The sequence below is a fragment of the Trichosurus vulpecula genome, chromosome 1, assembly GCF_011100635.1.
Source record: "Trichosurus vulpecula isolate mTriVul1 chromosome 1, mTriVul1.pri, whole genome shotgun sequence".
In the NCBI taxonomy this organism is placed as follows: domain Eukaryota; kingdom Metazoa; phylum Chordata; class Mammalia; order Diprotodontia; family Phalangeridae; genus Trichosurus; species Trichosurus vulpecula.
In genome coordinates this window covers 174148097-174166144 of record NC_050573.1, presented here as the reverse complement: position 1 = coordinate 174166144, position 18048 = coordinate 174148097, and positions in this window count along the sequence as shown.

The window sequence follows — 18048 nt, the reverse complement described above, 5'->3', positions numbered from 1 at the left end:
AGCCTTGTAAGTGTGAGAGGTAACTCATTTAACCTCTTAGCTACACAGTTTCTTCATCTGTACAATGGGGCTAATAATACCACCCATTTCACAAGGTTGTTGTGAAATCCAAATGAGATAAAGTATTAAAGTGCTCTGTGAACCCTGAAGCACTATATAAATTCTAGCTGTTATTATTATCAAATGAAACATAAGATGGAGTTCCTGACTATAAGAAAGTCACAATATATTTGGAGAGAAAAGATATACACATCCAAAAAGTCACCCACAAGACCAGGGACCAGGAGAGACTTCTGTTTACCCCAGTGTCATCTTAAAAGAATAAGATACACTTATCTGGAAAACTCACTCAAATGGAAATTTTGATAATGCTGAATAAGTTAGGCCTTGTTATATAGAGGCATCATGTATCAACATAACAGAGTGCTAACCTGTGTGGTTCATTCAATTAAAGGATATGAGAGTAGCTGCCAATTGATTCAATTACTCATTCAACAAGCGTTGTACTACTATGTACAATGCAAAGCATGGAAATGATATAATTGTTCATTATACCAGCAATTTCTTGGAAGTGTGTGACTTGAACTGCACAGTATCCCAGTTCTAAGCACAGTGCATTGTACATAGCTGGAACTTAATACTGTTGAATAAATGACTGAACAAGCCAGAGCTTGAAAGATGAATAGGTTAAGTTAGTAGTCATAACTATGGAAAAAATGTACAGCAAGTTTCTTTGATAAAGGACTCACTTCTAAAATATATAGAGGACTGAGTCAAATTTGTAAAAATACAAGTCATTCCCCAGTTGACAAATTGTCAAAAGATATGAACAGCAAGTTTTCAGACAAAGAAATCAAAGTCATCTATAGTCATATAAAAATGCTCTAAATCACTATTGATCAGAGAAACGCCAATTAAAGCAACTCTGAGGAACCACTTCACACCTATCAGATTGGCTAATATGACAGAAAAGACAAATATTGGAGGTGATGTGGGAAAATTGAAACACTAATTGTTGGAGGAGTTGTGAACTGATTGAACCATTCCATTCGGGAGAGCAATTTGGAGCTATGCCCAAAGGGCTATACAACTGCATATAGCAGTACTACTACTAGATCTGTATCCCAAAGAGGTAAAAAACAAAAAGAATCTATATGTACAAAAATATTTATAGCAGCTCTTTTAGTGGTGGCAAAAAATGGGGAATGGCTGACAAGTTGTAGTATATGATTGTCATGGAATACTATCATACTATAAGAAATGACAAGGAGGATAATTTCATAAAAACCTAGACCTATATTAACTGATTCAAAGCGAAGTGATCAGAACCAGAAGAGCATTGTACACAGTAACAGCAATATTGTGTGATGATCAACAGCAAATGACTTAGCTATTCTGATCAATACAATGATTCAAGACAATTCTGAAGGCCTTATGATGAAAAACACTGTCCATTTCCAGAGAAAGAACTGATGGAGTCTGAATGGAGGTTGAATCATATCCTTTTTTAACTTTATTTTTCTTGGATTTTTGTCTGTATTTTCTTTCACAACATGACTAATATAGAAATACGTTATGCTTGCATAACTGTGCATGTATAACATATATCAAATTGCTTGTCATCTTGAGGTGGGGGGTAAAACACAGAGGAAGAGAATTTGGAACCTAATTTTTTAAAATAAATTTTACATGTAATTGGGGGAAAATAAAATGTTAAATATATTTGAAAGCTTTAAAAAAAGAATGATAAGTAGGTTACAGATAGCTAGAGATTGTCCAGAGTAAAGATGATGTTTAGAAGGAAGATGAAGGTTAGTTTGAAGAGATCTGCAAGAGTTAAAAATTCCCTCATTAAGGGTTTTGGAAGTATAAATGAGAGAATTTCAGCACAGCTAGATGCTAGAAAAGACCTGAGTATCTTCGTGGACAGCAAGCTCAGTAGGAGTCAATAATGTGACATGGTAGTCAAAACAAGTAATGAAATCTTAGGAACACAATATCCAGGAAGAGGGAAATAGTCCTGCTGTGTTCTGCATTGGTTAGATCATATGTGAAGGATATTATTTATTTCTGGTTACTTCATGCTAGAAAGGACTTTAAGAAGCTGAAGCACAACCAGTAGAGAGTTGTCAAGATGGTGAAGAGACACAAAACTATGCTGTATAAAAATTTTTGAAGGAACTGGGAAGATTTATCTAGATATAAGAAGATTTGGTGGAAGAAGAGAGATGATAGCTGGAGTCAAGTATTTTAAAAGTTGCCACGTGGAAGAGGAAATAGAATTAGTTTGCTTGTTCCCAGAAGCTATCAATCAATCAACACATAAGTATTTGTCCACTATGTTCTAAGGGCACCAGAATAGACTTCTGTTAACCTCTATGTTTTTCCTTAAGAAGATAAGATACAACTAGATGGCTCAGTGGATAGAGTGTTGGGCCTGAAGTCAGGAAGCCTCTTCCTGAGTTCAAAGCCAGCCTCAGACACTTACTAGCTGTGTGACCCTGCACAAATCTCTTTACCCTATTTGCCTCAATTTTCCATCTGTAAAAATGAGCTGGAGAAGGAAATGGCAAATCAGTCCAGTATCTTCGCCAAGAAAACCCCAAATGGAGTCACAAAAAGAGTCAGGTATGACTGAAAGCAACTGAACAACAATTATATTCCAAGTGTTGTTCTGGGTGCTAGGGATACTAAAACAAACATGAAACCATCCCTGAACTTACATTCTACTCAGGAGATAACATGTACAAACATAAATATATACAAATAAATAATTGGTAATTGGGATGGGCAATAGCACTTGGGGCTGGTGGGGGGAGATCAGGAAAGGCTACAGATTAAATGTGGTGGTTAAGTTGAGTTTGGAAGGAAACAAGGAACGGTAAAAGGTGAGTGTGAAAAATATATTGCAGGCCTGAGGGAAAGCCAGTCAAAGCCATGGAGACGGGGCATAGAGTGAAAAACAGAAAGGAGATTAGTTTGGATGGACCATGGAGGGCAAAGTGGGGAATCACATCATAAGATTAGAAAGACAGGTTGTATCAAGGTCATGAAGGGCTCCAATGAAGAAACTGAAGTCCTTTTATACAGATGGCCTTTAAAAGTTACTGACCCCAAAATGTTATCACTCTCACACCAAGGTAGTAATGAGCTTGTCCAAGCTTACTTAGGACAGACCTCTTTTATTAATTAAAATAATAACTAGCATTTATATAGCACTTTAAGTTTTGCAAATTCTTTATAAATATTATCTAAGTTTATCCTCACAACAACCCTGGGAGGTAGGTGCCATCATTATTCCTGTTTTACAAATGAGGAAAGTGTGGTAGACAGAGGATAGGTGACTTGATCAGGGTCACAAGGCTAGTGGGTATCTGAGATAGGTTTTGAACTCCAGTTTTCCCACTTCAAGTCCAGCTCTCTATCTATTGTGTAATGTTCATGGGATAATAAGATCTTCCCCACCCATTAATAGGCCTCAGGTAGAGCCCATTGGGCGAGGGACTTGCCTAAGGAGGAGCTTGCTTAGGGGGAGGCTTGCTTGTTGGAAGGCTTTCACACCTTTTGGTACTAAAGCTAATTAGGCATTGAGTCAAGAGGGTTGTGATACCTTCTGGCTCTGAGCCTATTAGCTGAAAGAGTATATATTCTGAAAGGTGAGCTTTTGCTTTGGGGGCTCACTTATGAGAAGGACCTTTTGATTCCCTGGTTGAGACTGAGTAGCCATATGTCCAGACCCCTGACTGCTCAGATGTAAAGGCTCTCTCAATCCAGTGCTGTATGTAAAGTGTATAGCAATATTGCTTTGATTCAGGTAATCAGAGCCCTTTCTGTTGGTCTCATTTCTCTGCTTGTATTTTCTCTGATGTTCATGGGGCTGACTTTTCCCCTGAACTAGTGAATATAATTAAAAGTAGAATTGTTAACCCTTTTTTGAGCATTCTTTCCTAGAAAAACAGATCAAAGAACCTGTGCTAACAGTCCATCCTGGGTATGCTAGGGTGCTTGCCGTTACACCAACACCTTGGAGTTAGGGTTCTAATAAAGAAAATCTAGTTTTATGACTTAAGTCACATAAAATTTGGTTTAATTACAATTTCAAAAGCAAACATTTACATATATTTTTAAGAATCTTGGCATTTTCCAATCCAGCCAATAATGTTGTAGAATCATAGATTTAGAGTTGAAAGGGACCTTTAAGCATTTTCCACAAGAACCAACCACAAATGAGGAAATTGAGGCACAGAGTCAGATTAAGTGACTTGCTCCAGATCACACAGCTTGTAAGTGTCTGAGGCCAGATTTGAACACACATCTCCCTGAATCCAGTCATAGCACTCTCTCCCCAGCCATTAAAGATAGGCATCCATTTTGGTCCTGGATCATAACCTTGATAGACAGGAACTGATTGAGTTTGTGCTCCTCTAGCATACTCTTTCAGAACCTAGGGTCATGCCTACACCATAATTCAACAGCAAAGTAGTCTTTGTCTTATTCCCTAGGTCCTTGACTTAATTTATTGGTTCTCCACTTGTTATCCGCTACCTCTGTTTCTCTTTCTGAATTCTCCCAGGGACTGGATTCCTCTCTCTAAAACCTAGTCTCATAGCAGGATTCCTACAACTTACTATATACTGGCCTAGCCTACTTTGACTTATATAGGCTGTCAATCAGATGCCATGTTCCATTCACCTGCTGAAGCAGCCATCTGCTGAGTCTTCCTAAGGCTTACTTTCTGCTGGTCTATTCCTCCTCCAGGAGCCCTCCCCCAGTTATATACCTTTGATACCCTAGTGGGTCTACTTATTCTCTTTGTCTTAGCCATCTCTCCTCTGACTGGTTCTATCATTAGCTGAGCTAGTTTTTAAAGTAATGTTTTCATGCAAAGACTGGACCATCTTATTACTGATATTACTATATTGATATTCAAATATTTTATTTCTACAGGTATTTCAATTACTACAAATGTGCCCCCAATTTTTAATTGTACTACATAGATTTTTAAATTCAGTTGTAAACTCTAGTACATAGAGATAAAATAATGGAACAGAAAATGTGCTGGGTTTGGACTCAGAAGATATGGGCTCAAATCCTGACTCTATTCTTTATGTAATCTAGAGTAAGTCACTTTATCAATGTGTAATTTGGTTTCTTCTTCTTTAAAATGAAGGAATTGGACTAGAAGGTACTAAGGTCACTTCCTGCTTGAAAGCTATAATCCTACCACTCTAAAACATGAATCCTTTATTACATAATCAGAATTTGTGACCATGTGGCGGATGTAAGCTCATGGATGAATCTTTGAGAATGGCTACATGTCACAATAATGCCTAACATGCTTCGGGGATCAGTGAACTATAGCTTCCTTCCACTGAGCAAAGAGCTCTTGGAGTATGGATGTCTTCATTCAAATATATTAACATCACTTTCTTTGATGTTCTCTTTCATTATTTCTGTGAACGTTTCATTATGTTACAATAGAAATCTGTGACAGTGTTGGTGCTGAACAACCCACTCTGCATCTTACATGTTCTGTTGATAGAAATGCATTCAGAATTGCTCTGTGCACAGAAGGAAGACTGAATCTAGAGGAGGACCAATCCTCTGAACAGGGAAGGGCTTTCTAAGAGAGTTATATTATTTCTTGGTCCAAGTTTGTATCAGTAATGGTTCTCTCATCTGGCAATATCTTTAGGACGTGTTCTCATGCTAATTAAATCCCTCTCTCTTAAAAAAATTAACTGTTAATAAAGATGCTGAAGAGGCAGGGTGGCACAGGTAGAGAGCTGCCTCAGAGGCAGAAAAGCCAAGATTTTCAGCCCTACCTCTGACCCATACTGGCTGAATGACCTTGAGCGAGTTATTCAACCTCTTAGTGGCCCAGGCAACTATCTAAGACTATCAGTCACAGAACAAGTGCCAATATACAATAGGTAAAACTTCCTAGTGAAGGGTCTTTGAATTTATTTTTTAAAAATACTTTGGTAACTATATTTCAACATAATGAGCTTCCTTTGTAATCCGATGTATTTTCTCTCATGTATTTAAAATATTCTGAGAAAGGGTCTAGAGGTTTCACTAGACTTCCAAAGGAGTCCATGACACAAAAAGGTTGAGAACTGTTTCATTAAGGGTAATTTCCGCTTCAAGGGAGTTTCCAATAACAAAACAAACTTGGGTCAAAGAAAGAAACAAAAAACAAATAAGTGGATAAGAAAATAAATTGATAGGTAGATGAATGAATGGATAAATGGATGAATAGATAGAGGAAGGAAATAAGGAAGGAGAGAAAAAGAAAGGAAGAAAGAAGTGAAGGAAGGAGGAGAAAGGAAGGAAGGAAGAGAGAAAAAAGGAAGGAAGGAAGAGAGAAAAGAAGGAAGTAAGGAAGAAAGAAAGAAAGAAAGAAAGAAAGAAAGAAAGAAAGAAAGAAAGAAAAAGGAAGGAAGAAAGGAAGGAAAGGAGGAAGGAAGGGAGGAAGGGAGGAAGGAAGGAAGGAAAGGAGAGAAAGAAAGAGATAAAGAAAAAGAAAAATGGAAGGAGGGAGGAATGGAATGGAAGGAGGGAGAGAGAGAAAGAAAGGAAGGCAAGAAGGCAGGAAGGCAGGAAGGCAGGCAGGCAGGCAGGAAGGAAGGAAGGAAGGAAGGGAGGGAGGGAAGAGGGAAAGAAGGAGGGAGGAAGGAAGGAAAGAAGAACCTATTTTTCAGCCTCCTGATGTAATACATTGTCTTTAATATTTTATCACCTTGTTTAAGATCTTTCCATTTTTTTAAAATTTTATGTCACATCCCACTATTATAACATTCTGTTTACTACTCCAGTTCCTTCTCATGGTTTGGAGGTGACCCTCCAAAGGCTATGCCAGAGGAATACAAGCTCTGACAAGTCCTACAAAGCTTCAGTACAGGCCCAATGAAAAACTAGATTTGAGGAAATTTGGAAAAGCTCATCACCAGATGGGTCAAGTGAAATCAATAAGCATTTATTGAGTGCTATGTGCCAAGAATTGTGTGAAGCTCTGGGAATACAACATAAGCAAAAAGAAAGTACCTACCCTCAAGAGTTTTGCATGGAGCAGTGAATTCTGTGGTCACAGTAATTTCTGAAGACTATCCATATAGAGGCTTGGTGGTCTGTATCACCAAGATACAGGCCTATGAGAAAATGCCTACGCTAATGAAATCATGGTTCCTTGAAATACTGAAGGAAGTTTAATACTTAGATATAATATGACAGTAATGAGTTCTAGCAGCATTCCATACTGCTATCAGGGCATGTTAGGGCTCTCTGGCTTAGGATACAATGATGAGGGAGAGAGGTCTGATTTAGGAGTGGGATTTCAGTGATAGACCTTCCAGTGACAAACTGAATGAAACATTTTGGTGAATACATGGGTGAATACTTGTCTGGGTGTTGGTATTCTAAGTGCAGTTCCTAATACAGCATCCCCTCAGCACTTGTGATGTTTTCATTGTTTCATTTAATTCAATTCTTTTTCTCCCCAAAGGACCAGCAGACCCATGATTTCATCATCAGCGTAAAGTAGTAAGCTTAAGCTTCCAGTAAGGACCTTCCTCTCCCAATGCAGGTCACATCATTTTTTGTTTTATTTTTTAGACTGCATTCGTAGGCATACATAAGTGTAGACAGAGGATTTTAAACAGCTAGGTGGCACTGTGGATGGAATACCAGGTCTGGAGTCAGGAAGACTCATCTTCTTGAGTTCAAATCCAGCCTCAGATACTTACTAGCTGTGGGACACTTTCCCTATATTGAAATGTTCCTCTTCCCAGGGAAATGGGTAGTCCTGGGTTAGGGAAGAGGGCATTCTCTGACTTCAAATCCAGCTCTCACTTCTGCCTGTGATAAATTGTGTAACTGGTCTGAAGTAAATTAGGAAAATGTGAAAAGTGGTATTTTGGGGAACAGCTCAGTTGGAGTGCTCAAGTGGAACAGAAGGACAAGAAAGAATGACCTGAATGTTTATAAGGAAAACAGAGTTTACAGGCTAATACATTTATAGAAATTTGCCTAGGTAAAATGAGGCATGACAAGAGGTGAATTGGAATTGAAAGAATGAATGAATTAAAAAAGGCATTTAATAAACACTTACTATATGCCAAGTCCTATACTAAGCATTGGAGAAATCAATACAGAAGAGAGACAACCTCTCTAACAGGAGACAACAAACATAAGAGGGTTCAGCAACAGACTAGATAGAAAGAACAAGACATTCAGCATTAGATCAGATGGAAAGAAGTACAGTAACAAGATGGATGGCAAAGTCCAGAAATCCAGAAGGCTCAGAGGGAGAGTGAAAGCAAGGCCTGGTCATCTGGAGAGACCAGCAGCAGAGCAGATAGCAAGACCTTGGTTTTTGGAAGTCCCTATGAGTGTGGATGGCAAAGGATGGGGTTTCCTAAGGAGCGATAATATGCGGTACAGTGTTATAGACCATGATAGTTATATATTATAACCTGGATGTCATAACAGATTATTTCTTTGTCCAAGTTTATATCAGTACCGGTTCTCCCATTGCAAATTTTGATGTCCCATCATAAGTGGTATGAGAGGTAAAAATGCTGCTCATGGTTTGGGTGTTTAGGAGTACGAACGGAGTTCAAGTCATTCTTCCACTCATCAGATGGAAAGTCAGACCAACTGTCTGAGACCAAAAAGTCAGAATACTCATTCCAGACTGTAGGAGACAAATGATAACAAGGACAGCAGAACATCAGTGCCTGGATGCTGTACCCCACAGGGGAGACTTGGGTAGCACTGACAGCTCAGATACTTGAGGAAGGAGGTGGAGAATAACACAACAGCTCCAGCTCTGTGACTATTTAGCCTCAAGACCAGGCACACTGGTCCAACGTAACTCTTGTTATTCTGAGGAATTCTTGAGGGTGGGGTTTGGGTAATGGGGTAAAAGTATCATAAAATTACAGTTAGAGGTGAAAGGGTCCTTGGAGGCCACCTAGTCCAAACTCCTCGTTTTACTAATTAGGAAACTGAACCCCATGGAGTTTACATGACTCACCTAAGTTCATATAGCTAGTAACTGTGAATACCCAAGGCATGCCTTATCAGTGGGGGTTCATCTTGGGGGAGCCATATATTTATTAGCAGTGCAAGGTATCCTGGGCTATTTCTATCTTTGAAAGTTTGGGATAGCTGCTACCACCCATCACTGGCAGGCTGGAAAGGTTTTTTAGAGGAAAAACCACACGTTTGGCAGGAGGTAGAGTCTTCCTTAGGAAATATTAACACTAAATTATTACCCCTCAGAAAAGGAAGGAGAAATTGGGGACAATGTACCCCATTCAACTGACATCACTAGTTAAGCTCAAGTTTCTCACACTCCGATGATGATGGTGATGAAAACAATAATAATAATGGTAGCATTTATAAAGTGATTTACATATATTAACTCATTTGATCTGCACAAGAACCCTGTGCTACTATTACCTCCAATTTACCAATAAGGAAATAAAGCACAGAGTCCCATAATTAGTAAGTATTTGAGACAGGATTTGAACTCATATGTTCCTGACCCCAAGTCTTTCATTTTACCCATCATGCCACCTGTTGAAAGGCACCTCAGTGGCCCTATAATCTATATTATCTGTTATAAATTACATCTCTCACAATCATTCCCTATGCTTCTTCCAATCCCTTCATCCAATTGTCCCTCTGCACTTGAAATTACATAGGATACTTCCTAGGCAAAACAGAAATTTCCTATTTAGGTTTTCTGAACATTTCCTCCCTCTTTCAAAGGCTTTCTACAACCAGTCTAGGTGTATATAAAACAACAGTTCTCCTGCCTAACTCCCCACCCCACACCTCATTGCTAAAACCATGAACTTCTCCATAAGGTACGTATTTATTTAATTAGATCAGAACTGTATGTGTACTAAAATAGCCAGTCAATTCAATGAAAAATTATTCCAGCTGACTGTTTGTTGTCCTGTCGATAGAACAGCTGGTTGGTTAAATTTTCCACTGCTTATCCAGTTATTCCTATTGTGTATTAAAACATTTATTCTAAACCCACTTTCATTGATATTATTAATTTCAGATTATGTTACTGGAAGGTAGGCCCCACGTTTACTTGATTTTATTCAGGGTCATGTGTTTGTGAATGTTTAGTAAACACATTTTATTATGATGGAACTATAAATCAGATAGTTTATATTTCCAAAGCAATCTGTGCATGATAATATCAGATACCTCTGTTATATCATTGGGAACAGGACAAAAAGATTTTAAGCATGCAAGACTAAGAAGAGCTGGAAGGGACATTAAAAACCAGAGCCATAACTAACCATTTTGGTTTCTGGGGCAACAGCACAAAATTCATGCAGGTAAGTAGCATAAAACCTACCTTCAAATCAACCTTTTAAGACAAATTCATTTGAAAATAGAAGACAAAGGAATAAAGACTCTGGGATGAAAGACCCTGGTTGGGAGGACAGACCCTAGAACACCAGCCTCCTTGGGAAGAGATACTGGGAGTACCATGAGATCACTGCTAGGGAGGCCAATCAGTGAAGAGGAAGAGCTTGTCTGGGGTATAGTCAAGGGGGAATGGGAAGAAGAGGAAGTAGGCCATCTGGTTTCTTCCTATCTTAATAATTCATATTAACTACATGCTATGTTAGTTTGTTTTGATGCTGCGAAAAGCTTTCAGCACCCCTTAAAATTTGGCACTCTGGTGAAAAACTCGAGTTACCACACCAGTTACAGTTCTGAGAAAAATCCTAATACAATCTCAAGACATGGTACACATGTGAAACTTTGTGCAGACTAATTGGAAATGTGATATTTTTATTTCTTGATTAATAACTTCAAAACATGTTTTTAAAATGTTTCTTATGACTTGTAGTTTCATCCCAAGGAAAGAAAACATGAAAAGCCTTATGGTCTGAAAAGTGATCCATAGGGGACACATATTCTGGTACTTTAAATTCCCTCCATATCATTGATATAACCTTTGTTATCCTCTTTCCACTCTCTACCACATATCTTATTCTTTAATTTTTTGATTGAAATGATGTAATATAAAAAATCATTGGCTACATATAAATCAATTGTCTGTGACATGTAACAGGGAAAAGAAAACATCAAGATTGCCAATAACAGGCACTCAGTCTCATAAAACTTGTAATCAACTTCCAAACCAAGGCGTAAACTGTAATATATTGCTACAGACATGTAACAATAATAAACTATTTGAATTGCACCTTCACATTCTAGGTCGTTAATAACAAATAGGCATGAAAAAATTTTTGACAGTCATTCATTTTAATGGGTGTCTGCTTGTTTGCCAGATTGTGTCATCTAACATTATGGAATACAACCTTATTCTTGGAAGGATGTGAAAACATAGTGGGCCCCTAACTGATGGCAGTAAGAACTCTGCCTCCAGAAGGTATGCAGAAATATGATCTGTATGAGCAGTAGCTTATTTTGCCTTTGTCTGCTATGAGAAATATTTTTCTTCACCTTTGATCAGAAAATAATTCAAAAATTCCAATCCTGGAACCAGTGACAATTTATATGGTATGAGTGCCTGTGCACATATATCAAGACATATAATCACACAGGTATATGTATACTCCTTTTAACCATAAAATAAATTGACCTGTAGTATCATATTATCAATCCAGGGAAAAATTCGGGTGAGATTAATGAGTGCGATCTTGAGACAACACAAAGGTAAATGCAGGATTAGGATGACAGAATTAAAACTGAAATGAACCTGAGAGGTCATCTAGTACAATTCCCTTATTTCACAGATGAGGAAATTTATAATCCAAGAAGGAAGCTGCTTGCCCAAAATCACTTGGATCATAAGTAGAAAAGTCAAGATTCAAACCCAGCACTTTTGGCTACAAATCAGCCTTACTGCCACTAACCAATAATGTTTCACCTCTAAAAGGTGAATATATAGCCACCACCATGCATACCCTCATCATCACCATGTGAACTATTATTACAGCCTCCCTACCTTTTCTATTCCTACCCAATCTATCTTCCATGCAGCTGTCAATGTATTATTACTAAAGTACAAGTATGACCATATGACTCTCCTGCTCAATAAACTCCAGGATCAAATAGAAACTTTTCTATTTGGATTTAAAGCTCTTCACAACCTCATTCCAACTTTGGCTTATTATGCATTATTCCCTTCACATATGTGATAATCTAGTGGCCAGGGGTGAAGAACCTGTGGCCTTGAGGCCACAGGTGGCCCTCTAGGTCCTCAAGTGTGGCCCTTTGACTGAATCCAAACTTCACAGAACAAATCCCCTTAATAAAAGGATTTGTTCTGTAAAACTTGGACTCAGTCAAAAGGCTGCACCTAAGGACCTGGAAGGCCACATGTGGTATCGAGGCTACAGGTTCCCACCCCTGATAGCTAAAATGGCATTCCCACTGTTCCTCATATAAAATAATCTCTCTCCTCTCTCCCCGCAGAATGTTCTTCTTTAGTGTCCCTAGCTTCAAAGCTCAGTTCAAGCATCCTTTCTGCATGAGGTCTTTCCAGATTCCCTGAGATATTGGTGCCTTTCTGTGTCCTGAAATAGCCTTGTATTTATTTCATGTCCCTTTTGAATAAACTTATGTGTATAATCAGTGTCTCTCATGATAGAATGTAAGCTCCTTGAGGGCAGAAACTGTTGCAATTTATATTTGTCTGGCCAGCATCTAGGACAGTGCCTGACACATAGTAGGCACTTGATAATTGCTTGTTGATTGATTGATTAATGTGATCAATAAAGAAAGCCAATTCAAAAAATCTTTCTCCTCTCTCCTCACCTCCAACAAGCCTTCTTAGGCTTTAGGAATATTGGAAATTTTTTTCACTATATTATTTAATTACTTCAAATTTCCATTCTATTTTGCTCACATAAATAGTATAGTTGTTAGGTTTTCCACTCTCAAAATGCCTAGTCCTGAGACCAGACTAATGATAAATTCATTACTGAGGGTATCATGCATGACTCTGCCCCAACATGGTGTTATGAAAAAAAAGTTTGACACAGGAGTAGGGAGAACTAGATTCTCATCCTTATTCTGCCTCTAAACAAATGACTGGCCAAACCTGCTGGCTTCCCTTGACCTCATTTTCCTCATCTGTAAAGCGTGACCTGAAAGGTCCCTTTCTGCTCTGGGTCTACAATCTCTATAACATGGAAACAACCAAACCTCAGTCAATTTTCAATTCTTTCAGATAAAAGGAAATAGAGAATCACCCAGATCATGTAAAACATCATGTTGGTCATAAACTTCAAACTTTTTCCTGATGAAACCTCTTACCTGTACTACCAATAAATGGAAAAATTATTTAAACTGAATTTTTATTTTTCTGCCTTCTCCATGGTGACCCTAATGAGGTATGATCAAGACCTGAAATGGACAAAAGGAAACTGACAAATGGAAAACAAAGTAGAAGTAGGAAATTTCTTATTGAGTTGTTTTTCAATCATGTCCAAACAGAATTGTGACCCCATTTGGGGTTTTCTTGACAAGGATGCTAGAGTGGTTTGCCATTTCCTTCTCCAGCATATTTGACAAATGAGGAAATTGAGGCAAATAGGGGGTAAGTGACTTGCCAAGGATCACATAGCTAGTGTCTGAAGTTGGATTTGAACTCAGGAAGATGAGTCTTCCTGACTCCATACCTACACTGTATCCATTGTGCACCCTAGCTGGCAGCTTGAATAATCTACAAATTGGGCTTTCAGTTTATTAATGACAGGCAATTATTTAATGCCTCCAGGCATCTTATCTTGGTGTCTTGGAACCTGCTTTTAAAAAACATTTTCATGATTATTTCAATATAATTTATCTCCACGATCCTATGTGTTTTAATTTATTTCTTTAAAAACATTATTTTTAGGATTTCCTATGCTTCCTCAGACTGCCAAAAGGGTCCATGACAAAAACAATAAGAATTCCTAGATTAGATGATGATTAACTAGATTTACTTCAATATATCAATGGATCCGTGATCTAATATTTGTGGGGTGTTATCTCCAGTTTTATAGATGATCTTCCCTTCCCCCTCCACACTTGCTTATCTAGAGTGACTCTTAGCCATTTCTCTTCATAAATTCTCCATAAAGAATCTACCCCTAATTGGCTTGAAGCTTTTATTCAGTTCTCTTTTTTTCTAACATAACTTATCTTTTAAAAAATTCAAAAAGATGAGTCCACAGCTTCCCCATTCCAGAGTTTAAATAATCCGTCAAAAATGATTTCCTATTGTATAATTTATACTTCTTGACTTATTTTATAACATCTAGAAAGTAGTAATACCTACTGCTTATTGGGCTTAGCTCCCCTCCGAAGGGGAGTCGCATATAGGAACATTAACTAAACCCATTGTGACCACAGAGGATCATGCCACTCAAAAGATTTCCCCTCCTAACTAGGCATTTATCATCCTACAAAGTTTTATCAAAGCTCCTGCTTCTCAAGAGGCAACATAAAGTGATCTAAGCAGCCTAACAACACTATTCAGTCAGGTTCAACTTTTAGCTGTACCCCAGAAACAACTGTCATACAAAGAATGGGGTCGTAGCACATCAGACAAACCCAGTTTACCGAACTTCCCTATTTGGGCTCAGTCTCTGCTCTCTTACTTGCTGCCAGTCCAAACTATAAAAGACCAACACAAAACAAGAGAACCCTGATTAATGATAAATCTATAATGGAACCTGGAAAAGTGTCTCCTTATGTAGAGTAGCTGAGGAACCTGCTTCCAGGAGAGATGTGATAATGTGGAATAGAAGTGCCTTGGAGAGATTGTGGAGTCTGTAAAGATATTCTGTAACTGCCTCTAGTTTGACCATATAATTAGGAGAAGGCTTTTAAATTGGCTATGTAGGTGGAACTGGAGGCAGCTTCAGAAAGGCTGAGTCAGCTTTGACTTGGGCTTTTGGACATTCTTGAATCAGGTGCCATTCTGTGTGATGTGGCTCGTTTGTTCATGACATCTAATGAGAGATAGAAGAGATAGAAAACAGAAGAGAGATCTAAGAGAAGAAGCCTTAGAGCCGAGGAGAAGCCTCTCCCCTTTGAAGTCGTGTAGCCCTGTGAAAGGGCTTTAGTCCTAGAGCCAGGTAGTCAGTATATGCCTGTGGAAGCATGTTAAAACTTCCTTTTTCAAGGGTTATAAAAATGTGCATACCCTTTGACCCAGAAATAAGAGGTCTAGGGCTGCATCCCAAAGAGATCACACAATGGGGCAAAGGGCCCGTATATACAAAAATATTTATAGTAGCTCTTTTTGTGGTAGCAAAGAATTGGAAATCAAGGGGATGCCCATCAATTGTGGAATGGCTAAACAAGTTGTGGTATATGAGTGTAATGGAATGCTATTGTGCTATAAGAAATGAGGAGCAGATGGACTTCATAAGAACCTGATGATGAGTGAAGGGAGCAGAACCAGGAGAACATTGTATACAACCATAGGCACATTGCTTCTGTGATGACTAACGCTGATAGACTTGGCTCTTCTCATCAATACAAGGTTCTAAGACAGCTCCAAAAGACCCATGATGGAAAAGGCTATCCACATCCAGAGAAAGAATTATGGAATGAATCTGAATGCAGATTGAAGCAAACTATTTGCACTCTCTCTCTTTTTTTTACTTTGTTATTTTGTTTTATTTTCGGTTTTGTTAGAACTTTCTCATGGTTCATTTCATTGGTTATAATTCTTCTTTACAACTTGATTATTGGAAAAATAAGTTTAATGTGAAGGTACATGTAGAACCTATATCAGATTATATGCTGTCTTGGGGGGAAGGGAGGAGGAGGGGGAAGGGGGGAAAATTTGGAACTCAAAAACTTGTGGAACCGAATGTTGTAAACTAAAAAAATTAATTAATTAAAAAACTTCCTTTTTAGCTCAATTGAAAATATTCAGAAATAAACATTTCTCCATCCAAAATATTTTCCAGGTGTACCTAAAGAAGAGATTACATTATTATTACTGCTCTTCTTGTTGTTACTGCTACTGCTACTTATCACATTTATCAAAAAATAACACCTTCCACTAAAATCCTTTTCCCCCTTTCTCTTAGGTCTAATCCCTTTCTTTTTTAGAAAGTGGGTGAAAGGTTAAGAATGAAAGTTAAGACCCTGGAAAATGGATGAAGGATGGTAACTGGATTTAGAGCCATAAATACCTCTTGTCTACTTAAGAGGTTGGCCTCCCCTTTTCCCCTGAAGGGATGATGGTGTTGATCAGAGGAGAAGGTCTCTTAAAATATTTGAGGTCATCTGTGACCACCTGTTGGGGAGAGCCCTTAAGGGGAGTGGTCAAAGAAGGATTGAGTGGTTTTAGGAAACTGATCCTTTAAGGGTATGCCCAAAAGCTAAGTGACTATGATTCTGGATTGATGAGGCAAAATAGTAACATTTACCTTACCCTAAGTTGTACAACTATGTTTTACCGTATTCATATTGTGAAATTTTCCTTCTTCAGTATTGCTACAAATATTACTTCAAAAATGTCTCATTTTAGAGAGAGATATCCAAGAACAGAAAGAGACCATGTCCATTTGGACATTTTTCTCTCAAAGCAAAACAGTGATTGGATTAGGACAATGCTAAATTAGTTTTTTTAATTGCTGATAGACTTGTGTCTAAAATGCAGAGTACAGTACTAATATTCTTATCAATATATTAAATAATGATGTCTTTTTTTTAGTATTTTTTTTGGTTTTTATTTTTTATTTTTAGTTTACCACACACGGTTCTACATAATTTTGAGTTCCAGATTTTCGCCCCTCTCTCCCCAAGACGGCATGGAATCTCATATAACTACCATGTATAACTTCGCATTGAATTAATTTATACACTAGTCAAGTTGTGGAGAAGAATTATGACCAATGGAATGAATCATGAGAAAGAAGAGACAGAACAAAAAAAAAACCCCAAAAACAAAAGAGAAGAAAAAAGGCGAGCATGTAGTGTGCCTCAATCTGCATTCAAACTTCACAGTTCTTTCTCTGGATGAAGATAGCATTCTCCATCGTGAGTCCCCTGGTGTTGTCCTTGCACCTTGTGTTGCTGAGAAGAGCGAAGTCTGTCAGGGTTGGTCCTCACGGAATCCATATATCTGTGGTTGTGTACAATGTTCTCCTGGCTCTGCTCCGCTCACTCAGCATTATGTCGTGTAGGTTTTTCCAGGTTGTTACAAAGTCCGTATCATCCCCATTTCTTATGGCACAATAGTATTCCATTACCTCCATATACCACAGCTTGTTCAGCCATTCCCCAATTGATGGGCATCCCTTTGATTTCCAATTCTTGGCTACCACAAAAAGAGCTGCTATAAATATCTTTGTACATATGGGTCCCTTTCCCTCTTGTGTGATTTCTTTGGGATACAACTCTAGAAGTGGTATTGCTGGGTCAAAGGGTATGAACATTCCTATGGCCCTTTGGGCATAGTTCCAAATTACTCTCCAAAATGGCTGGATCATCTCACAACTCCACCAGCAATGTAACAATGTTCCAATTTTCCCACAGCCTCTCCAGCATTTATCACCCTCCTGCTTTGTTATTTTAGCCAATCTTACAGGAGAGATGTGGTATCTAAGAGTTGTTTTTATTTGCATTTCTCTAATCAGTAGTGATCCAGAGCATTTTTTCATATGCCTGTAAGACACCTTTAATTTCTTCCTCTGAAAACTGCCTGTTCATATCCTTTGGCCATTTCTCAATTGGGGAATGGCTTGTATTCCTATATATTTGGCTCAGTTCCCTGTATATTTTAGAAATGAGGCCTTTATCAGAGACACTAGTTGCAAAGATTTTCTCCCAATTTTCTGCTTCCCTCCTAATTTTTGTTGCATTGGCTTTTTTTGTACAAAAACCTTTCAATTTAACATAATCAAAATTATCCATTTTGCATTTTGTAATGCTCTCTATCTCTTGTTGGGTCATGAATTCTTTTCTTTTCCATAAATCTGATAAGTAAACTATTCCTTGCTCTCCCAAATTACTTATAGTATCAGCCTTTACTCC